This window comes from Cervus elaphus, chromosome 31 (genome assembly GCF_910594005.1).
Source record: "Cervus elaphus chromosome 31, mCerEla1.1, whole genome shotgun sequence".
Classification (NCBI taxonomy): Eukaryota; Metazoa; Chordata; class Mammalia; order Artiodactyla; family Cervidae; genus Cervus; species Cervus elaphus.
Window position 1 is genome coordinate 25403639 of NC_057845.1, and position 25789 is coordinate 25429427.

At 37.6% G+C, this 25789-nt stretch overlaps 1 protein-coding gene across 6 annotated transcripts in view; it reads left to right on the plus strand.

The window, feature by feature from the left end:
• Nucleotides 1-25789, plus strand: part of ROBO2 (roundabout guidance receptor 2) — a 647901-nt gene that overhangs the window by 306269 nt on the left and 315843 nt on the right. The window lies entirely within an intron of this gene.

Below are 25789 nucleotides of genomic sequence, written 5' to 3' on the forward strand. Positions count from 1 at the left end.
AACAGCTATTGGATCATTGAAAAAGCAAGAAAGTTCAGAAGAATTTCTATTTCTGCTTTATTGACTACACCAAAGCCTTTGACTGTGTAGATCACGACAAACTGTGGAAAATTCTGAAAGAAATGGGAGTACCAGACTACGTGACCTGCCTCCTGAGAAATCTGTATATAGATCCAGAAGCAACATTAGAACATGCAACAACAGACTGGTTCCAAATTTGGAAAGGAGTGCATCAAGGTATTGTCTGTGTATTGACTGTGTATTGTCACCATACTTATTTAACTTATATGCAGAGTACATCATGAGAAATGCCAGGATAGATGAAGCACAAGCTGGAATCAAGATTGCCAGGAGAAGTATCAATAACCTCAGATATGCAGATGATACCGCCCTTATGGCAGAAAGTAAAGAGGAACTAAAGACCCTCTTGAATGAACATGAAAGAGGAGAGTGAAAAGGCTGGCTTAAAACTAAACAATCACAAAACAAAGATCATGGCATCTGGTCCCATCGCTTCAAGGCAAATAGATGCAGAAATAATGGAAACAGTGACAGACTATTTTCTTGGGCTCCAAAATCACTGCTGATGGTGACTGCAGCCCTGAAATTAAAAGATGCTTGCTCCTTGGAAGAAAAGCTATGAGAAATCTAGACAGCATATTAAAAGGTAGACAAAGGTACATCTAGTACAAGCTATGGTTTTTCCACTTGTCAGGTATGGATGTGAGAGTTGGACCATAATGAATGCTGAGTGCTGAAGAATTGATGCTTTTGAACTGTGGTGTTGGAAAAGACTCTTGAGAATCCCTTGGACTTCAAGGAGATCAAACCAGTCATTCATAAAGGAGATCAGTCCTAAATATTCACTAGAAGAATTGATTCTGAAGCTGAAGCTCTAATACTTTGGCCACCTGATGTGAAGAACTGACTCATTTGAGAAGAACCTGATGCTGGGAAAGATTGAAGGCAGGAGAAGGGGACAACAGAGAAGAAGATGGTTGGGTAGCATTACCAACTCGATGGACATGAGTTTGAGCAAGCTTTGGGAGTTGGTGATGGACAGGAAAGCCTGGTGTGCTGCAGTCCATGGGATCACAAAGAGTGGGACACAACTGAGTGACAGAACTGAACTGGTTAGACTATTCATGTTTGAAAGTTAGTGAGTTTGAACTAGAAATTATGTTCATGTTGTAGTATATTAACTGAACTTGAGTTTACTGTACTTTGAAAAAGTACTTAAAAATACTATAACAACAAAATACTTTATTTGATATGGGGCTATGTTTCCTGTATTTGTTACTTTATTTGAACCTAACAACTTACAAGTTGCGTATCCTGTTGAAATAAGATATTCCTTGCTGCTGCTACTGCTAAGTCACTTCAATAGTGTCCGACTCTGTGTGACCCCATCCCTGGGATTCTCCAGGCAAGAACACTGGAGTGGGTTGCCATTTCCTTCTCCAAAGATATTCCTTAGGCCCACACAAAACATTAAATAAGAACATCACAAAGAAAATTAATTCTGGGATCACATAAGCATTTATTAATCTTGGTACTAAATTTATTTCTTTTAGGGAACATGTTTCAAAAATTGGGGGAGGGGGGAAGCTTTGTATTACTTTGCAGTATCAAATGGTAGAGTCTTCTAAATGTATATATAATCAGTAAAAGGTGTTTATCCCAAATGATTTTGTTATTCATTTCTGGGTTTTTTTGTTTTGTTTTATTTTTCAGAAAACCCTCAAATTGGACTCCACAAACCAATGTAATCAAGATTGTTTTACTAACTAATAAATCTTTAAGTATTGGTTGAAGTTTAATCCCAGTGTCCTTGAAACATTCCACTGAACATTCAGATTTCCAATAAACAACTATGGTCAGTAATAATATACCTGAGTACAGCAAAGAAAATGTAGTTATTCCCCATTCTAAAGCTAATTTTTAGAAAATAGGCATCAGAGAAGGGACCACAGACCTATTTTTAATGTTCAAATAAGCTAGAGCTCATATTTTATTTTGATCAGGGGATTAGGAAAAATCTTTGTTTGGAGGAAGCATTTAACTTCAGAGTTTCCACATTGGGTTTCTTATAATTCTTATTATTTGGGCTTTTTAAAAATTTTTTAATGGAAATGCACTTTGTTTTAGATACGATCAGCTCCTCCCTTGCTTTGGTCATACCCCATGGATAGTTGTTCTGGACTTGTTTATGAGATCTCAGACATGATCATCATCACCTTAGTAGAGAGGGGTTGAAAAAGGAGCAGATGAGTAGCTCCTTCTTAGCTTAGCAAGAAGTCTAAGCTCATGCATTTCAGATAAATGACTGTAAAGATAAAATGCAGAAAGCAAAACATATGAAAATGGCTGATACAGAGCAATGAGGCAACGTCATGGTGATTGTTTTTAAATAGTTTATTATACCTTGTAAAAGGAAAAGAGGTGGGAAGAAAGCAGACAAAGATCTTCAAGGACCCACAGAATACAACTAATGAATTAAGGTATCTATTTGAATATGCTTCAGTCATTAAGTATCTACAATGACAAGTATTTAGTGTTTTAAGAAAATCAGTTCAGTTTAGTTGCTCAGTCATGTCTGATTCTTTGTGACCCCATGGACTACAGCATGCCAGGCTTCCCTGTCCATCACCAACTCTCAAAGCATGCTGCTGCTGCTGCTGCTAAGTCACTTCAGTCGTGTCCGACTCTGTGCGACCCCATAGACAGCAGCCCACCAGGCCTCTCTGTTCCTGGGATTCTCCAGGCAAGCACACTGGAGTGGGTTGCCATCTCCTTCTCCAATGCAAAAAAGTGAAAAGTGAAAGTGAAGTCGCTCAGTTGTGTCCGACTCTTGGGAGACCTCATGGACTGCAGCTTACCAGGATCCTCCGTCCATGGGATTTTCCAGGCAAAATTCTCAAAGCATACTCAAACTCATATCCATCGAGTTGGTGATGCATTCCAACCATCTTATTGTCTATCCTCCCCTTCTCCTCCTGCCTTCAATCTTTCCCAGCATCAAGGGTCTTTTCCAATGAGTCAGTTCTTTGCATCAGGTGGCCAAAGTATTGGAGTTTCAGCTTCAGCATCAGTCCTTCCAATGAATATTCAAGAATTATTTCCTTTAGGATGGATTGGTTTGATCTCCTTGCAGTCCAAGGGACTCTCAAGAGTCTTCTCCAATACCACAGTTCAAAAGCACAATTCTTCGGCACTCAGCTCTCTTTATAGTCCAGCTCTCACATCCATACATGGCTACTGGAAAAAAATATAGCTTTGACTAGATGGACCTTTGTTGGTAAAGTAATATCTCTGCTTTTTAATATGCTGTCTAGGTTGGTCATAGCTTTTCTTCCAAGGAGCAGGTGTCTTTTAATTTCATGGCTGCAGTCACCATCTGCAGTGATTTTGGAGCCCAAGAAAATAAAGTGTCTCATTGTTTCTGTTGTTTCCCCATCTATTTGCCATGAAGTGATGGGACTGGATGCTAGGATCTTAGTTTTCTGAATGTTGAGTTTTAAGCCAACTTCATTCTCCTCTTTCACTTTCATCAAGAGACTTTTTAGTTGTTCACTTTCTGCCATAGGGGTGGTGTCATCTGCATATCTGAGGTTATTGATATTTCTCCCTGCAGTCTTGATTCCAGCTGTGCTTAATCCAGACTGGCATTTCCCATGATATACTCTGCATATAGCAAAATAAGCAGGGTGACAATATACAACCTTGATGTACTCCTTTCCCTATTTGGAACCAGTCTGTTGTTGCATGTCCAGTTCTAACTGTTGCTTCTTGACCTGCATGCAGATTTCTCAGGAGGCAGGTCTGGTGGTCTGGTATTCCCATCTCTTGAAGAATTTTCCACAGTTTGTTGTAATCCACATAGTCAAAGGCTTTGGTATGATAAACAAAGCAGAAGTAGCAAAATTAACAGAATACTAACATTATTTTAGTATTAGCAAAATACTAATTAGATATAGATCAAGAAAATGAGTAAGGTTAGGTGCTTGATACTAAAACAGCAAAGTCATTTTTTTCTGTAAACTGTTGCTTTTCTATTTAATAAGTCATTTAAATAATTGTTTGCATATTTCATTGATAAATAAGGCTAGAATAATAAAGCAATGTGTTGAAAAATTGATTTTTTCTGAAATTGCATATCTAATGAAAGAATCAGCTCTAGAGGTGGGTTCCTAATACCATTCCAAAATTCTTATTTAATTTTCCATGTTAGAAGAGTATCCTGGTATAAAGAATATGAGGTTACTTAATCATTTTATAATGCATTTACTTAATCATTTGTCAGATAATTAATTATTGATAATATAGTTACATTTTCTTAGTGGGAGGATAGGGACACAAGAGATAGCTTTTCTTTATCTTTTGGCAAATAATAAAAAATGCCTTTTAAAAATCATCCATTTTCAAAACATGGGTGTGGTCCATATTGTATATGCATCCAGAGCTATGTTTGTTGTTCAGTTACTCTGTCATGTCCGGTTCTTTGTGACCCCCATGGATTGCAGTACGCCAGGCTTCCCCGTCCTTCACTATCTCCTGGGGTTTGCTCAAACTCATGTCCACTGAGTCAATGATGCTATCCAACCATCTCATCCTTTGTCGTCCCCTTCTCCTCCTGCCCTCAATCTTTCCCAGCATCAGGGTCTTTTCCAATGAGTCGGCTCTTCACCTCAGGTGGCCAAAGTATTGGAACTTCCGCTTCAGCATGAGGCCTTCCAATGCATATTCAGGGTTGATTACCTTTAGGATTGACTGGTTTGATCTCCTTGCTGTCCCAGGGACTAGGTTAGGGTTTGACTGTGATGTGTAGTTCTACTAAATGTTGACTTGATTAAATGAACAAAGAGAATTTGAGCCTAAGTCCATTATTGAGATACTTTGGCTCTACTGCTACTTTTAACCAAGAAGATGTTGGTATGTTCAGAAAATGAAGTAATGTGTGGTAAGGTTGAAAGTTTCAGATAAGTTTCACTGTCTTCTTCATGTGGAAATAATACTTTAAGTACCTGAATCTCAGCCTTCACTGAAACAACAACAACAAAACTTTGGAGCAGTGTTGATATTCTGAAAGGGAAATCTAAGTAAAACCTACATCTGTGGATAACATCTTGAGCACCTCACAACGCAAGAGATGAATTTGGTTAGTGTAACATTAAAGTAATCCATTGAAATGAAAGAAAAGACACGTTTCAGTTTTCTTTTATCTTTGGATAGTCTTTTAAAATCTATGTCATTTTTTAGTGTCTGCAAGACATCATTACCACAGCCTTTACCTAGAACAAAAATATATATTTTAGGGAGTAATGACCTACTCATGAATTGCTGGCTTTCAGCATCATCATGTATATTAAAGACAGAGTTGGTGAGACAGGCATACATACAAACATTTTATAGGCTTACTTTTTTCTTTCCTCTTCAATGCGTTTATTTGAAAACTGCTTATTTGCCTGAATTTGCCCTGCTGGCAAAAATTTTATACCAGACAGCTACTTTTTATTGTTGCTACACATCATGAATAACAGCTTTATTTGATGTCAAATGAGATGCCCCAAGTTGCATGCTTTCCATAAACATATCTGAATTGTTCAATTTCCTTCTCACTGTATAATTTCCACCCTCACCCTTTCCCTGCTGATATTCAGATAAAGATTTCATTCAAGTGATTTTCAGAACTGTCCTGTGTTACTTGCTGTCATAAGTGGTAAGATTGCTCAATTCATATTAGCTATACAAGTGCTGTACAGGTTTTTATCAGATCTTGCTAAAGTCATTTCTTTGTAATGAGTGGTAAGGAGAACAATAAAAGAATGCCTCCAATTGGCTTTCTGCACAGTGGTGATTTATTAGCAATAGAATTAGTAATATGACTGTTTTCTGAGGAAAATGTCTTAATGAATTATTCTTTCTTTTTTTTTCATATCTTCTAACATGAATTTGAAAACTATGACTGCTGATTGATTCCAAATGACTTCACTCCTTGTTTACCAATTAGGTAAGTGGTTCTGATTCTTTTGATATTTGTAGGAGTTCATGGTTGTATTTTCCAATCTCCGTTTATTACCAGTTTTTACTGTAGAGTTCACTGGTTAAATGAGGTAAAAGTTGGATATACAAAGACAAGTCACCTTTTTTTTCAGAAATGTATTTAAGGTCTATATCATTAGCTGTTGTAGGACACAAACTGTTAAAAAGACCCAGTTCAGGTTGTCCTTTTTACAGATACCATCTGTTTAAATTCATTTAAGTCCATCTTGTTTGCTAGCTTTTGTTTATAAACGAGCTGTCAGCTCTTGCCTAGGAAGTTCCACGTCATACCAGACAGGTTACTGAATGTAATACTAGTGATTCAGTTGTAAGGATGTATCTATACGATAGCTCCTGATAGTTTGACAATCCATAAACATTTTGATGATCCCAAAGATGGCTAGGCTATTAAAAAAGAAAACAAACAAAAAGAAACAGCTGTAGATTCTGTGTTACTGGCACTTATTCGGTGCTAGAGCTGGGGTTGGTGGACTACAGTCTGTGGGCCACAGTGGCCAGCCATTGTTAAGGATGTTCTTTGTATTTTTTAATGGTGGATATAAAATCAAAAGAAGAATCATACTCTGTAACACAGGAAAATTACATGAAGTTTACATTTTGGTGCCCCAAAATGAATGTACTTTGCACATGGCTTATGGCTGCTTTATGCTACAATGGATGGCTCCCAAATCCTAAAGTATTTACTTTCTGATTCTCAACAGAAAAAGTTTGCTGACCCTATTGCTTGAGCACCAGGATACAAGGGGTTAATTCCCAAAGGCTCCCACTTTGAGGACACTGATAAGAACAAAAATCATTCTGTATCTGGCCTTTACTTGAATCACAAGGGAATCTACCATACCTAAAATGAACAAGTTAAGACCAAATGGAAGAGCAGATCTCAATTGTAGATTTAAATTTTCCCAAACAGCTTTATACATAGTTCTATTTCTTGTACTTTTAAGCCTTAAAATATGCAACATATTAAATCTGATTTATTTTTACTGCCTTTGTGTCTTTGGGTTTGCCCCGAGACAGTCAAAGTCCAGTAGTTGGTAGGGCTGGGGAAGTGGCATTTTGTATTGGGATGTGCAGCGGCACATCATATAGTGAGAAATAATTTTCTCTAACTTTTAAATATTTCTCAGGGACTTGTTTTACCTGAGAGAACACTAACATTCTATAGATACTGGCTTTTCTGAATTACATGTGCTAGTGTTGGAAAAGTGTAATATTGATCATTGCCATCCAGTGTCATACTTAAAACAGTACTAGTAAGTGTGATTTTCTATTATGAAATACACTTTGTGGAACTTTTCAGAACCAGGGTGGAATATAAGTGGTGATAACCTTCTTTTTAAAGCAGTCTTAAAATAATGATAAATATATTCTAGTTCATCTCTGCATTTATCAAAAGCAGATGCATTTGTTGTTTGAGACAGAAGAAATAAAAGAACAAAGAAAGGATATTCTTGGAATATTGGGAGAGAGCAATGTAGAAAAAGCTGGATATTAAGAATATGCATTATCTTCTGGGTTTAGGCCGCTGGGAAATAAAGCTTCTATGTGTGTATTTGATATATAAAGACAGGCACAAAGAAAAAGGCAAATGTGCTATGGATGTTCTGGCATGGCACAATTATACAGTATGTTTTCTAACCCTTTTCATGAAAATTTGACATTACTGTACCTCAGCTAGAAGCAGCAGGAATCACCAGGGAAAGAACAGCTGGATACTTTATTAGGTTTTATGTTGTACATAAGGAGACCATGTTTTCCATTGTCAGCGTGTAAAAGAAAATGAAAGCTCTGGGCATCATTAAAGTCTCGGAAGCGTAGGATATGTCAGCTCTGTTCTCGCAACACCTGGATTGAAAGCACGGTGTGAGGTCACGGTAAAACAAAAACAGGCCGTCTGCTCTAGGTGGAATTTCCAGAGTTGATTTAAAAAAAAATAAAACAGCCCATAACTGTTGTAGAGGGAAGTATTCCTTTGTAACCAGACACTTACAGAGACATGTGAATATAAATGTGCAGATCTGTTTGAACATGTTTTCTATGTTATTGCACCTGACTGTCTTATGACTGTACTCTGAGGGGAAACAGGAGGCTCTTTGGAGTCCAGGAAGTCCACTCCCTGTCTGCTGGTCTTTAGGCTGCGACGTCCTTGATGAACCATCCTCCCTGACTCTCCATTTGGCCTCTTTTGGTAGCTCAGTCTTAGTGACCACGTCTCCCAGCCCCCCAACCCAACAGACACGTGGTTCTTATTGACGTGATCACTCTGCCGCACCCCCCATAATTGCCTGTATGTTGGGGACCGTATATCTGTCCCACAGAGCCCACCGCTGTGTCCCTCATACAGTGGTTGCCTTTAAAGCCCTGTATCAGTCAGCTCTGGTTGCCATGGCAGAACATAGATTGGGCGGCTTAAACAACAGGAATTTTTTTTTCCTCACAGTTTTGGGGGTGCCAGTGTGGTCAGGTTCTGGTAAGAGCTCTCATCCTACCTAACAGAGGGAGCCTTCTCCCAGGGCCCTCACTCAGTACTGTTAGAAGAGTACCTAACCCATATGAGCTTATTTAACTCTAATTAATTCCTAAAAACATATACTTAGATACAGTCACATTGGGAGGCTAGAGGTTCAATGTATAGATTGTTCCAGGGGTGTGGATACAATTCAGCTTTTAAGAAGACCTTTTGACACAATTTGAGTTGTATACATAAGAGAGAGAACTTTTTATTTTTTTCTTCATATGAAGCTGTAAGAGGTATTATATCTTCAAGCATGAGTTGAAGTAGTCTCTTGATCATCATATGCTCATATTAAATCTAGTAAACTACAAATGCAATTTAAATATTAAAATATACAGATATTTTATATTTATAATATAAAAATTATTGTGTGTTGCAGCTATGCTCTCTTCTTTAATCATCTTAAAAGAATACAGCAGATTGAGCACTGATTTCATTCATCATTCATGAATCCACATGTTTATATATTTCCCACTGATGAAATGCCCAATTGTATGCATGAGGGTACAGACCAAGAAGTACAGGATATAAAGAATAACCTGACAACATTCTGCCCCTTATCAGCTCATTGTTGGCAATAGAGTTTCAGAGCAGTATGTTAGTTAAGTACTTAGAAATAAAAATATAAAGCAGTGCCCACAATCCTTTGTATATTAGTAACTTTTCAATGGTGATACCATCTGGTCATGAGAGTAAGATTGCAGTTGAAGAAAGAAAGGCAAGGGGAATGGCAAAGTAAACACAAGGCAAGGGGAATGGCAGATGCAAAAAAAAACATGGGTACAAAAGAGTATCACTGCAGAGCTGCAAGCCAGTGTGCTGAATGGGATGAAGACGATGAAATGTTCTTAATTTATTTTTTAACTGAGCTTCTAACTTTGTGTCAGGTACCAGGTTATGTGGGTTGGTGTTGAGTAGTATACAATAATAAAGTCTGTGTTTTCAAGTTGATTTTTTTAGGGGGAGGAGACAATAAATAATTACATAATCAAAGAGAGTTCCCCCAATGGCTCAGCAATAAGGAATCCCCCTGCCATGCCGGGCTGGGATGATCCCCTGGAGGAGGAAATGACAACCCACTCCAGTATTCTTGCCTGAAGAATTCCATGGACAGAGGAGCTTGGCAGGCTGCAGTCCAAAGTGTTGCAAAGGGTCAGACACAACTGAAGCAACTTAGCATGCATGCCGCATCCTCTGACATTCTGTTTTATTATTCCTTACCCATCACATTTTATCATTACTGTCCTTAAGAGCATTATGATCATCTGACTTTGATTGCAAGTAAATTTGTTGCCTCTCCAGGCATTACCCCAAAAGCTTAGAGGTTTCAAACAGCAATAAGTACTCATTCTTCTTCACCGTTTGTATGGGTCAAAATTTGGGATTCTGATTTGAGAACACTCTCCCCATAAAAGCATAAAAACTATTATAAAGTATGAGTCAAAATGTCAGGAAGGGCTGATTTCATCTAAACTAGCTTTCCTGCGTGGAGGATCTGCATCCGAGTTGGTTTACTTATATGACTGCTGAGTTGGTGTTGGGATTTGCAGGAGACCTCAGTTGCTCCCTTGGGGGCAGCACCACAGGACTTCCTTCGTGTCCTTGCAGCAGGGCACCTGGCTTCTCCTGGAGTAATCCAGGATCAGGTGGAAATAGCAATGTCATTTAGGACGTAAAGCCCAGAAGTCACATACCTTCACATCGGCATGATGAGACTGTTCGGTGTGGGAGGGGACTATCCAAGAACTTAAATACCAGGATATGAGGATAAGAGGTGGCCATCTGGGAACTTGGCACCACAAGGAGAAATACTATTTTTAGTATTTAAAGAAATAATACCGATATTTGGAATTGAAGTCAAAAAGAAAAAAAAATCCTAATTTCAATCGGTAACTGACATAATTATCTTTGAACTTCAATATCATATTTGATTTCTAAAGTACACACTTATTAAATGATGTCTTTCTTCTGACCAGGTACTTAAATTAGCTTTATGTAATAGAATAATGATATCAAATAACTTTGTAAATCAAAAGGTGAAAATATATGCAGAGAATACATTATGAAGACTTTGTCCAGCATAATTGATGGTGATTTTTTTCCAGTATAGTCTTCACTTCATTGCTGTAATAATCTTTTCAACCAATTAACAGTTAATTTAGTCTGTTATGTTAAAACGTTAGCCACATTATTTGCCAGTTAATGCAGGTTAAATGTTAATTATGCTGTTCTGTACTGACTAACATGGTAAGTCCCGCAATTGCACTTATTACTGGTTGGTTCTTTGACTGTCCTATACTCACGTGCCTCATTATTATTGTGCTAATTTTAGTATAAGCACATCATATCCTGTGTCATTTAAAATAAAATCACCAGTCTTAACATGCTTTCAATCAAACATTAGACCCTTTTATGTTTAGCAGTTTACATGATTAAATAGTTAATGATCTTTGAGTCTTAGCTTGCATTCGATATATTTAGGCTGCATTGCTCAATATATTTTAAATATTTGTAGGTCAAAGTGTAGTCTCCTTTACAACAAATGCAAGTCATAATTTTAAGTTAAATGTATATTTGACCTTCATGAGAGCTACAATTATAAATATGATGATGACTATTCCTTCAGCTATATTGCTAATGGAATGGAATAACAACTTATTTCCTGGGTCTGGTTTTATTACCCCTCATTCCACTCATACATCATCAGCTATTATTTTTTTTAGTACTGAGGAGCAGCATTTGGAAAACAGGATCTTATTAATGTTCTTTTGCTAGATAGCAAATTTCTACAGATGTATGGATTAAAACTATTTATTATTTCATAGTTCCATAGGTCAGAAGTTCAGGCTCAACTGGTTCTCTCCTCTGGGTTTTTCATGATCTTTTACAGTTAAGGTACTGGCAAGGCTGCATTTCTTTCTGGAAGATCTAGGGATGAATCTACATTTTAGATCATTCAGTTTCATGGCAGAATTCAGTTTGTCTTGCTATTGCATGTGTGAGCTTCCTATTGCTTTGATGGCAGTTGACAGTGGGAGTGGAGGGGGTGTGTGTGTGTGAGAGAGAGAGAGAGAGAGAGAGAGTGTGTGTGTGTGTGTGTGTGTGTGTGTGTGTGTGTTATGGGGGAGGGGTGCTTCTAAACATCTAGAAGCTGCCAGTGTTCCTTGTCTTATGGCCCATCTACTCCATTTAAAAAGGGGTTGAGTCCTTTCAAGCTTAGAATCTCTCTGATTCTCCTACCTACCTAGGCTTCTCTGTCTTTTTTTTTTATCCCTTTAGACAAGAGCTATTATTTTTTTAATTTAAATTTATTTATTTTAATTGGAGGCTACTTACTTTATAATATTGTAGTGGTTTTGCCATACATTGACATGAATCTGCCATGGGTGTACATGTGTTCCCCATCCTGAACCCCCCTCCCCCCTCCCTCCCCATCCCATCCCTCAGGGTCATCCCAGTGCACCAGCCCTGAGCACCCTGCCTCATGCATGGAACCTGGACTGGAGATCTGTTTCACATATGACAATATGCATGTTTCAATGCTATTCTCTCAAATCATCTCACCCTCGCTTTTTCCCACAGAGTCCAAAAGACTGTTCTATACATCTGTGTCTCTTTTGCTGTCTCGCGTATAGGGTTATCATTACCATACCATCTTTCTAAATTCCATATATATGCGTTAGTATACTATATTGGTGTTTATCTTTCTAGCTTACTTCGCTCTGTATAATGGGCTCCAGTTTCATCCATCTCATTAGAACTGATTCAAATGTATTCTTTTTAATGGCTGAGTAATACTCCATTGTGTATATGTACCACAGCTTCCTTATCCATTCATCTGCCGACAGACATCTAGGTTGCTTCCATGTCATGGCTGTTATAAACAGTGCTGCGATGAACATTGGGGTACACGTGTCTCCTTCAATTCTGGTTTCCTCGGTGTGTATGCCCAGGAGTGGGATTGCTGGGTCATATGGCAGTTATATTTCCAGTTGACTTCTCTGTCTTAAAGCCCATGTGATTAGATTAGGCTCAACTAAATAATTCAGGGTAATTTCCCTATTTTAAAGTCAGTTCATAACCTCAATTCCTCCTGCAAAGTCCTTGCATAGCAGTACCTGATTAACCAATGGAAGGAAATTTTTCAGGGATCTCTTTAGAAGTCTCCCTACTATAGGGTTGTTGGGCTTTCCTGGTGGCTCAGTGTTGAAGAACCTGCCTGTCAATGCAGCAGACCCATGTTCGATCTCTGGGTTGGGAGGTCCTCTGGAGAAAGGAATGGCAACCCACTCCAGTATTCTTGCCTGGAAATCCCATGGACAAAGGAGCCTGGAGGACCACAGTCTGTGGGGTCTCAAAAGAATCGGACATACTTAATGATTAAACAACAACAAATAGGATTATTAGTTGGTCAGAAGCTTGGAATGATGTAACCTCAGTGAGTCCTCTCAGGAAAAGTTGTGTTTTAGTTGAATCCTTGGGAAAAGAAAGAGCCCAGGAAGACATGCAGAGAAAACTCAGGAAAAGACCGCTCCAATTCCAAGTGCGCCACACGACCTTGAGTTTCGTATTTGACTCGTCTTATGGCCTGTCGGCGAAAGAGATGCAAGAGACGTGGGTTCTCTCCCTGGCTTGGGATGATCTGCTGGAGTAGGAAATGGCACCTCATTCCAGTATTCTTGCCTAGAAAATTCCTTGGGCAGAGGAGCGTGGCAGGCTGTAGTCCTCAGGGCTGCAAAGAGTTGGACACGACTGAGCACATGGTATTCTATGGCCTGTCAAGAAAAACAGATGCCATCCCAGACCAAAACCACTGCAATATAAATATCTTATATTCCATACCTTATTTCTGAGTATGTATTAATAAATAAACCAAACATCATAATTTGTCCTTCCTTGTTCTGAAAACTTTGCTGCAGCAATGTTCCTCTCCTTTTTTGTTCTTATCTAGATTGTTCCCATTAGTTCATGATTATGTTTCCTTTTCTCATTAAACACACACATATACACACAAAGAACTTCTTACTTTGTCAATTCTCCCCTTATTTCTCCTTATTTGTATTTTTTGGTCTGAAATTTCTTTCTGATTTTTTTTTCCTGAGGCCACTCTTAAATCCGACATTTTTTTCCCCGCCTTTTACTCAAACTTCCACATTACTAAATTACTTCCGCATTACTTCCACATTACTAAATCTGGTAGCCATGTCTGAGTATTCACCTTAATAGACCCATAATCAGTATTTGAAACAATGATACACTTTGATGTATCTTCTCTGATATGCTTTCTTCCTTGATGGCTTCCAAGACATTATTCGAGCATTGCTTTTTTCCTGTCTCCCCAGTTACTCCTCTTTAGGGTGTTCTGGATTCACCTTTTTGCCTAAACCCTGTATTTTGAAGTGTCCTTACCCATGGCACTTGAATTTCCTCATTTTCCTTCCAAATGTGCTTCCCAGGTGATCGCAGTGCTTCTCAGGGATGGCTTTAGCTTCTCTCTCAGTGTGCTGGTAGTCACCAAATTTATATCTGAACCCTGGACATCTTCCCTTAACTTCTAAAAGTATTGACTCAATATTTCATTTGAACATCCAGCAGGAATCTCAAAATTAATATGCTCCAACCGGAACGACTAATATTTCTACTTTCCTTCCTAAAAACCTCTCCAGCCACAATGTTCCATTTACTTATGCCCAAGAACTTTGACCTTGTATGTATTTCTTGTTCTAATTTTCTATCCAATTTTGGGGGAAAAGGTAACTCTTCTATTTTCAGAATATATCTAGATTTCATTTATCTCCTTGCCAATGCCCAGGGTCAAAAGCTCACAAAGTTAACGCCTCTCACCTGGATTATGACAAAATCATCACGACAGGTCTCTCTAATGCTGTCCTTGCCCCCGTTCACTTCATTTTCACATCAGCATCAGTGCCTCACACATCTCCGACTCCGCTCCTGATACACCTGCCAAGTCCTCATGCACTTTCTCGTTTTTTCCTACAAGTGATCCTGGCTTTTCCCCCAGAGTCTACACATTAGCTGTTGGTTCTGCCTCATTGACTTTTCCATTGCATATCCATCTGGCTGACTCTTCCATTCTTTTCCCAAAAAGCCTCTTCTAAGGGAGATCTTCTCACTTCACTTGTTTTCTGTTGCAATACTCTCATACCCACTTGACGTTCCTGTTCCCCTTTCCTGTCTTTTTTTCCTTCTTGAAATTTACCTTTCAGCTAGACTATAAACTCCATGTGGGCTGATACATTTGTATTTCTCTCTCTATCTCAGTGCTTAGAGCAAAGCATGGGATATACATGTAATAACTAAGTGGTCAGTACATGTTTAATGGTGGGGTGAACAGATACATAAAGCACATTGATACAAAGTATACTTGGCTACAACCCCATAAGGTAAATAGAGCAGGTATTATTTTATTTTCCAAACGAAGGCAATTATATATCTTGCCCAAGGTCATAAAACTAGTTAAGTGTCAGAGATTAAACCAAAATTCAACTCTCCTGACTCCTAACCTGGTTTTCTTCCCACTACAATAGGCGCTAAAAATACAGTGTTGACTGTTCTTGGGAGTTACAGTGCAGTGTCCCCCAAGAACCTTGACATAAAGAAATAAGATTGTCTTCTGAGAGTTACTCTATGAAATCAACATATAATGAATCACTTACTTTAAAGAACTGGAATTGCTTTTAAACCAAGGGGACCTTTACCTATTATATGACCTAACATTCCTAAGGAAAGAATGTTTTAATAAGAAAAGGCAGACTTTGTAGAGGCAATTTAAAAGGATACCCAAAAGCAAAAGTTAGTAAAATGTATCCAAGGGGAGGGAGCCTCATTCAGCCAGTGGGCTATGAGGACTCCAGAGCCTCTTTGTCCATGGGTGAGTCAGATTCTCTTAGTCTGTGCCGATGGACACTTGATTCATCTCGCTAACTCATTATTTTCCTGATTCTATAATCACCAAACAGTATTAAGACTAATAACTGATTTTCCATGTATCTCTGTCTCCTTGTAGGAGAAAAATTCCTGGCAAAATGTGCTCCTTGCAATCTTGCCCTAACTTAACTATTTCTTATTAAAAGTTAATGAATTGACCTTATGATTACAATTTGGCTTCTGTAAAAAGACATGTTACTGACATGTGTATTCTGATTTATGTAACAGTTATTGTCTGAGGATTTAAAAAAAAAATCAGTTTATGATTTTATATGTCACTTTCCTGAACTTGATTAATTGAATGTGAGTCTCTTTTGCACCTTTTCCCACTTCTGCTGAATGTGAGGATGCTCTTAACATTTCAGCCATGAAAAAAAATCAGCTAGAGCCTCCTAGTGTCAGCTGCCACTTGAAATGCTGGTCTAGGGAAGACTCTAAAGGAGAGTCTTGGCTTCGGGAGGGGGATCTTTGTTTTTTAATAGAACATTAGCAAGATACATTTAGCTAAAGTTCAGCTACTTCAGGGAATTATTAGTTGGTTGAAGATGGCTCTGGTCCTCAAAAGAGGGAGAAATTATTCTTGTAGGTTAGTAGCAATTATTTTGGCAATTTGGATTTTTATCAAGAGCAAGGAAGGACAGTTGGGGCAAAGGTAACCTGTGAGAGAGAAGAAAGAAATAGGTCATGGAACAGGACCCTAGAGACACCCAGTGGAAAATGCTCAGTCTTACAAGATGTCTCACACATGAAACCAGGTTTCTAAAGTCCTTCAGGCTTAGAACCAAACACATTCACTGACATCCTGATTTGCCAAGCACTTTTGGTCTCAAATTATTTTCAATTCTTACATTTCTTCATTTACATATGTTTGAATCAGTTGTGTTTTTTTGGTTGGTTCATCTTAAAAGTGTTGAATAATAGCTATCAAAGCATCTAGGGAAACTATTCTATTTCTTACAAGAAAACTCCTGTCCTCTTGTTTATTTTTCTCCTTACTTTCATTTTTTAATTTATTTTATCATAGAAGATAAATCTTAGGAAAGTTTGTTGTGACAATTTAAGTTTGTATTGTACCATAGTCAGGTCTTGAAAAAATAATTAATTTTATGGAACAATGGGCAACATAAACATATCAAAACATACTGGCATTGTGTTTAAATAACACCTGAAAAAAAAATAAATAACACCTGAATTTTAGTCATAGAGCTTAATTTTTTATTTAATCAAGGTATCATTTAGTTACCAAAGAAGGAGAAAATGACTAGTGGAAGGTGAGTTAGAAAAAGGTGTTATGATTTTTATCAAGGGGGGACATGAAATGACTTAGGATGGCAGGTGAGGGGATTAATGAGGTATAGGAAGGTTATTCCCAGGCCAGGAACCAGGACTGGCAGGAATGGGGGGTGGGGTGAACTGGGATAAAGAGTTCTGTGGTTAAGGTACCTCACTAGTCAGCATCAATATTTTCCCTTAACAAGGAGGCAGACTCATCCATGCTGAAATACAAGGAGGGAGGAGACTTTGGGCATCAGCAGGCTGAATTTATCTGCAAGTAAACGGGAGGATAACTCTAATAATTAACCATGTTTTCTCTAGCCTAAAGTTGCTAAGAGGGAATCAGGAAGGACACGTTATGTCAACATTGTAAGTAGAAAGAGCACAGTATACTCTGGGGCTCCAGAAGCAAGAATTGCAGGTATCAGCATTCCACACTCGCTTTTTAGAAGAGCTTGTTTTAAACTCAGGCCAAAGCACTACAGAGCTGTGTAATAAAAAATCTAGACTTTTTAAGGTATCAAAAGAGGCCTCTGATTTGAATGCATGGACAGGTATGACTAGAGATGTCTTGCCAAACTTCTTGATTTGGGGGTGATGACAAGGGCTTCATTATAATTTGGGCATCATTTCATATTGTAGACGATATTCTCAAATAGGCTGCCTGACATGTGTCTATGCACAGCATCATCGCCAAAAGGAGACACATCACTTACAAGAAACAGTGCTGTTTTTTCCCCTAGTGTTTGAAGTCAATGACAGCCTGATAGTAGAAGCGGCATGGTCATAACATGCTTTCTTTATTCATTTGATAATCAGTTCAGTTCAGTTCAGTCGTTCAGTCTTGTCCAGCTCTTTGCAACCCCATGAACTGCAGCAATATTTGATAATACATGAAGAAATTAGGACATGGGGCTTTTTAAACTGAAGATAAGTATGATGCAGATTGAATAATATAAAAAATTTCAACACTCTTACTTTAAAAAGAAAGTGACAGTTCACTGAATTTTACTCTCATCTTACTTTTTATGGGTTCAACCATAGTAGCATTGATATGGCAACCAAGAAGTTATCAGTGTGAATTAGTCTTTCTGTTGAGTTGATCTTATGTTAAGTTGCTCTGGACACTGGATATTGAAAGCTGTTTCTCTCAGTGACAAGATGAATATTGGGAAGTCAAGAAAATGAAGATGCAAAAAAAAAAAAAATAAAGAAAATGAAGATGCAGTGTATTTCTTGATTTAAATAGCTCCTTTCATATGGGCCATGACAAAATCATTGTAAATGAAATAATTTGCATTTGTCTCAACAGATCTGTTAATCTTCTGGGTCATAGATTGTGTTCAGTTGAATCTCTTTGTTTACAGGGTTTCAATAGACTTCAAAACTGCTCCTTTAAATTCTGTGATGAAGAAAAAATTCCTACTGCCTCAGGATTTTTCAGGTCATTATTAATGGTAATTTTTATTTTAAAAAGATGAGCTTTTAAACCCCTTTTTGAACTCTGGGCTCTAGTTCATATTATAATGTTTCAGTCTAATCTTTAAGAAATTCCTTTAGCCAAATGATATAGTTCTACATTGGGTACACACAAATTTGGGAGGTAATTTTAATGACCAAGAAAGCCCACTACTTCTGAGAAGGTGACTTTATCACAAGTCCACATTTCAGGTAAAGGGTGATAGGAGGCAAGCATATTTCTAGACACAGTTAAGAACCAGGAAGAGTATGGTATATTTCTGTTTGAATCCATTCATTTCACGTGAATTGAGAGTGGGCGATGCTAAACAAAAATGTTCAAAAAAGGAGAATGTCTGGCATCAAGATCTTCAACATGCTTCAGAATAGTTCTTTTATGGATAGGGTAATTTACCACAGAGACTTATTTATTTATTTTTTTTAAACTCAATAGCTGTTAACACTGCACATAATGTACATTGAAAAACATTGTTCTTGTTGTTGTTCAGTCACTTAAGTCGTGTCCAACTCTTTATGACCCCCAGGGACTATAGCATCCTTCACTATCTCCCTGAGTTTGCTCAAGCTCATGTCCATTGAATCAGTGATGCCATCCAATCATTTTGTCCTCTATCGCCCCCCCTTCTCCTCCCAGTCTTTCCCAGCATCAGGGTCTTTTCCAATGAGCTACAGATAATCTGAAATCTCTTCTTGGATTAAACCATAAGTATGAAAAAAATGTCTAGATGAATTAGACTAACCACTGTCTAGTACCACAATTCAGCTCTTCTGTAGCTCCATGCCTGAATTGTTTTTGTAGAACTGTATTTTGGAATTACGCCATTGGGCCACACTGAGGATCATTAGAAGCAACAGTTCTGTGAAACTCATTATTCTATTTACTGCAAGAATTTTGTTGAGGATGTTCTTCTCTGGATTACCCTGTGGATACCTTGTGAGAACACCCTAGAGAAATAGATCTCCAGACTCAGTACCAAGAATAGTTTTCTCTTTACTGAACCAGTGGGTGTTGGCCTCATGGACATTGAGAGTTATAGAAGTGATTGTTTTCCAGTTTACTAGGGACTAGAAAACAGAGCAATATAGGGCTCATCTCTGTGATTAGAACAGAATATCACAGCTCTTTTGTGATGGTCTCTCTTCATTTTTTTTTTTTTAAATTTTTCTATTGTATTTTCCTTCACTTTGATACATTCGTCTCTGTGATCTCTCCGTGTGTGCTCACTCACTCAGTCATGTATGACTCTTTTCAACTCCCTGGTTTATAGCCCGCCAGGCTCCTCTGTCCATGGAATTTTCCAGGCAAGAATACTGGAGTGGGTTGACATTTCTTCCTCCAGGGAATCTTCCAGACCCAGGGATCAAACCCATGTCTCCTGCATCTCCTGCATGGCAGGCAGATTCTATATTGCTGAGCCACCAGGGAAGCCCAATACATTCATCTACTCAGTTTTATTTGATTTTGTAGCATGCATTTTGTAAGCCATTTAAAACCTTTGATAAAAGGCAGAGTATAAATAGGCAAACTAGTTTTATAACATGAGTAAGGCCAAGCCACCTTCTTAGATGAGGAACTTGATTGTCATTTGAAATAGCCATATCTTCATGGAGTCCACTAACATGGAAGTACGTTGTTTGAAGCATAATTTCTAAAGCCAATATCTGAGCATAGATATTTTTAGAAGCTAGTAATTCTAACATGGTATAATCACAAAGAAAGGCATTTCTGGTCTAGAAAAAGAGTAAGTGCAGTGCCTTGAGAAGGGAACAAGCTTGGCATTTCCCCACGACAGTAAAAAGTCCTGGCCATGTGGGTCAGAAGGTGTTGAAAGGAAACATGTGGAAGATAAAGTTGAAAAGCAGACAGGCTCGATTTCAAGCAGAGACTTATAAACTATAATAATAAGTCAAATTTCATTCCAAAAACAATAGAGGGCTGCCAGAGGGTTCTTTGTTAAGTCAACTTTATTAAGGTATAATTGACACATAACAAAATTCACTCTTTTTAGTCTATAGGACTGTGAATATTGATAAACACATAGAATTAGGTAACTATCTTTGACCATCTAAACAAAGAAAAGTTTGTTATCACTCCCAAAATTTCCATAATGTCTCTCTGAAAGTCATCCCCTTCTCCACCTCCAGTTCCTGGGCAACGACAGTTCTGCTCTCTGTCGCTATAGTTTTGCCTTTTTAAGACTATCTTATAACTTAGATCATACCATATGTAACCTTTTGAGTCTGGTTTCTTTCACTAAACAAAACGCATTTGCCATTCATTCATGCTGTTGCAAGTATACAGAGAGCTTCAAGCAGGGAGATGAAACAAACTGCTCTGTATTTCATGAAAATAGCTCTGTTATGATGATGAGAATCGAAGTATTGTGGTTATTAAGAGGTGATTGTAACAGCTTAGGCAAAGGGAGATGATGTAGGCTTCCATAGCGGCAGCAGTGGAGGTTCTGAGAAATCGGTGATTTGGGAAATATTTTGAAGTCTGACTGACAGGGATTCTAGTGATTGCAGTATAAGTAGGAATGAGAATTAACCACTTAGAAAAAATAATATTAGAAAATTCTTAAAAATTTAATGTAAAATAATGGAAGCACTAAAATTTCTTAAGAGACTTATTTAGTATAAACTTAGAATGACGAATTTTCTCAAGCAAAAAACAAACAAAATAACAGAACTTAGGAAAAGTTAGTAATATAATACATTAAAATTTGTTAGAAGATGAAGAATACCACAATTAGACTTGTAAAACTAGTACCTGCTAGGGAGAAACATTAATAGCATATAGAGCCAAGTATTGAGACATACATATATACACTATAATGGTATATATACTACATAGTATATAATTGATGTATATATTATATATACTATACTATTTATTGTTTGCTTTTGGAGAAAACAATCTAAAAGAATAATGGTCAAAGCAGAAAAAAGAACTACTAAAAAAACACAGTGTCCAGTGTATATATAAAATGAAGTTTAATCTTATTACTATTTGAATCAGCAATTTCACATCTGGAACTATGTTCTATAGTAGTACTTCTGTATGTGGGCATGGATTGTTTTGCATCAGTAGGGAAATAACTATGTAAATTTTGATTCATGGGTACTACCAATAAAATATTATGCAGCCATTAAAAAGATTGAGCTCGATCTGTATGATATCATGGAAAGTTCTATGTTAAATGAAAAAGTTGCAAAACAGTTTATTCATCATGATTCCTTTGATAGCTAATTAAAAGAAACTTTTGTGACTGTGTGTGAAAGAGAGTAAATCGAAAAACAACTGAATTCACACTAAATGATTAAAAGATTAGCATCAGCATTTCTGCAGAGAATGTGGGATTGGGTATGATTATAAATATACTATTTCACATTTTCCTTCATTTTTATAAAACTTGACCTTTTAAAATTTAAAATAATGCTCTTGAAAATATTATTGCAGTTATTTTTCTTATTCATTTAGTCTTACAAATATGCATTAATAATTTCTCTCAGATAAGTATGTAGAAAATGAAAGAGTTAAGTTCTAGATATATGCTTTTTTCATTTATTAGATATTGACAATGAAGAAATGCATAAACAGTTGGAATGATCATGCAGTGGGATACTTCATGTCATTACCATAAATAATCTGGAGACACATATATCAATGTGGAAAAAAGTTATTTGAATTAATTGAAGTCTCATAGTATACCATTTATGAACATTTTTAAGAATACTGATTGTATGTATTGTTCTGGAAAAATACATATTAGTAAATGATTAAAATATGCAAGGAGCAATACCACACAATCTGTAGAGAATGGTTAATGCTGGAGGAGATGGTAATATTTGAGCTTTGTCTTTATAATATTTGACTCCTCAAAACATGTAAAGTATATATGATATATAACTTGTTTGCTAATAAACATGTTTGCTAAATCTGGTTGGATAAAATATGAGAACCTCTTACATTATTTTCTATTATATTTTACAACTAGAAACAAAGAGCATATTTTGCTTAGATGAAGACTGAAGAAAAAACTGGAAACTATTTTGAGGAGATGTAATAAATACTGCTTAAAACTGGGGATGGGGAGAGAAATTTTCAGTCTAGAATGAGGTGATAGCAATTGTGATTTCTCTTGAAGTATCGTAATACAATTAATCAGTCATATTTATTAAAAAGTTAATGTGTTAAGGGCTTCCCAGGTGGCGCTAGTGGTAAAGAACCCACCTGCCAATGCAGGAGACTTAAGAGACGTGAGTTGGGAAGATCCCTTTGAGGAGAGCATAGCAACCCACTCCAGTATTCTTGCCTGAAGAATACTCATGGACAGAGGGGCTTGGTGGACTACGGTCCCTGGCGTCACAAAGGACTGGACATGACTGAAGTGACTGAGCAGGCAGACACATATGCTAAACACTTTGCAAATGCCTTTTGTGCATGTTACCGTTGAATTCTTAGGACGGTTTTATGGATCATACATGTGGGAGGTGAACTTAGATGCGTTTAGAACCTTATCCACAGTCACTCATTAAGGGATAGAACCCTTACACGCAGTTCCAAGGGATAGAACCAAGGTTTGAACCTTAGCTTTCCTTTTCATAGTACCAAATCTTAACCTCCATGTTCTGTCACCAAATACTATTTTTCCATTGAGAGAAGAAACATGGAGGGTTCCGGGGGTAGTCCTAAATCAGATAGGAGATGAGGCAGGAAATTAAAGCAAGATTTGAGGAAAAGTAGAAGAGAGGTCCAGACTTAAATTTACTCTTCGCTCTGAAAAGAAAATCACCAGAGAATTAAATCTTCTTTCACAGTCCTTTAGTCTAGATACCTGAAGTTAAGGTGTTAGTAGGGCTATGTTCCCTCTGAGATTCTGAGTAGAGTGCATCCTTTCCTTTTCCTCGTTTCTGGTCAGTAGCACTCAATTCTTGGTGCTTTTGACTTGTAGCTACATAACTACATTTTCTGCCTCCATCTTCCAATGGCAATCTTACATGTTCATATCTTTTTATAAGTATACTAATCATATTGGATTAAGAATTCACCCTGCTGCAATATTTCCTCATCTTGCCTAATTACCTCTGCTGCAAACCTACTTCCAGTATGGTCATATTCTGAATTACCTTAATTAATGTATGTGGTTAAAACATACATTTTTGTGGGACACAGATCACCCCATATCAACCAGGAGAATAAAATTATAAGTTTCAGATTTTATCCTTGACCTTGGTAAATATTTAGCATTAATAAAAATTAAAATTACATTAAAATATAAATAAATAGATGTGTCTATCCAGTGCATCTATATATATGCCATGTTTTATTCTGTGTAATACACATAATTTAAATCATTAGTATCTATTATGATGTACTGAAATTTTTATATCTAGATAATCTCTTTAGAAAAAGTCTTTTAAAATATTGCTACGATACAGAAACCAGTGGCATAAAGCTCTATTACTTTTTCTCAGATTTCTTATTCAGGATAGCTAATAATAATTCAAATCATACAGTTATTGCATAAGTAATCTTTTGGTGAGGTAAACTGTTGAACAGGCCTGCAAGATACGCAAATTCATTGTAGAAAAAGCTGCTGATGAGTATGTTTTGTGTTCCTTTTTATCTAGTTGTCCCATTTTGTTTTTTTTTTTTTTTTCCCATCCCTGGCAGAAAGCCTTAATGGAAACAAAGTTATTTTTCTCATGTGTAATGATCAGTGCTCTTTCTCACCCTGACTTCCTGCCCCATCTTGAATAATAAGCAGTGCCTGAGTATCTAAATAGGAATCAAATGTTCTTGGAAAAAGATGCAAAAGAAATAAGAAAACAACTGGATTTTATTCGCTTCTCAGGGAGAGATGCATTGAACTGCAAAAGCTGAAGCACCTGGGAAAATCTGTCTAGGCCGGCAGGGATGCGAACAGTAATGGAAAATGCATTTCTATGTCAGCATAGAGGGCTGGGAACTATTATACACTGTGGTTGGAGTCTGATCAAGTGAAATTCAAAAGAGAGATTATTTCAGAACCTTATAGCATAACAATACAATGTAGAAAACAGATGAATGTGTGTGTCTGTCCTTTCAGGCAGAAAGCATCTGTTTTGGAAAAATAAAATGTACCTATGCTGATTCAGAGACCTCAAACATGCCTTTCCAAAATATTTAGCAATTACCCCTGTCCAGTGAACCTGCAGAAACCAGAGGTCGCTGTAAGATTGTTAATGTGTGTTGGGTTGGGTTGTGGAGAAGACAACTAGAGACAGCTCAAAGGAAACATTTTAAAAACAGCTTTCTTCATGTAATTCTTCAAAGAAAAAGGAGCATACACGGGTGCTGAATCGCTCTTCATCCTCTTCGTGATGCCAATCGTATGGGTCCTCCCTGTGTCCGCACTGTTGGCTGAACCCGGGGTAGGCAAGGTGCGAGCTAAGAGGCGGGAAGAACACGCGCGCAGCCGTAGGAACTTCAGACGTCTTTATTCTCTACGGCTGGCGCAGCAGCCATAGCCGCAGACGTAACACAACATAACTGCACAAAAACTCTCTCCTGGCTGACATGGCAGCCGTAGCGGATTCTCTCCTCTCGTGACTAACCCAACAGACACAGTCGTGAGGCCACAGTAACGCTGTTGCTTTCTTAGGTGGGGCTCATACATACCTACAACACAAAGTAGCTTGTGACCAAGCTAGCACCTCGTGATAACACATGTGCAGTGCTGTATATTAGCTCAGCTGCTACGTAGTCATTATTTCCAAAACTTGTGGCCAGAGAGAGCCTGAACATGCCATGTTGGCTAATTTGCTCTTTCCCTACAGGTGCTAAATGTAGAAATTGAAGTACTAAATTTCTGCTATGTTCCCGGCATTCTAGGGGTGGAATCTCTGGGATTCTGCTTGAGCACTCAACATTATATTCACTAGCATGTTCACTCAAAATAATATTCACTAGCATCCAATGGCCTGACAAGCCCATCGTGAATCATCAAGTGTAGGGAAATGGGTGTTTGGGTGGACGAGGATATAACTGCTTAGATATTCCAGTTGCAATTGCACTAATTTGTAAGAATCAGAACATAATTAAACCCCATCAAGATTTTGGATCCCTGGAAGGATTTATTTTACCCATAATTAGCCATGAATTTGACACATGTAGAAAATTAGATTGTGTAAAACAAAACTCCATTGATTACACTTTTTTTTCTGAGATGCAGATGGAGAGGGAGGGTGGTGAATAGGTAAAAATAAATTTGCCTAAGTAATTAAAATAAATGAACTTTGTCAGCACGTGTTATTATTGTTAAGTGCTCTGTATATGTTACCTTAAGCTTGTATGTGTGTGTGTGTGTGCATGTTTAGTCGCTCAGTTATGTCCAACTCTTTTTGACCACATGGACTGTAGCCCGCCAGGCTCCTTTGTCCATGGGATTTTCCAGTCAAGAATACTGGAGTGGGTTGTCATTTTCTTCTCCAGGGGATCTTCCAGACCCAGCGATCTAACTCACA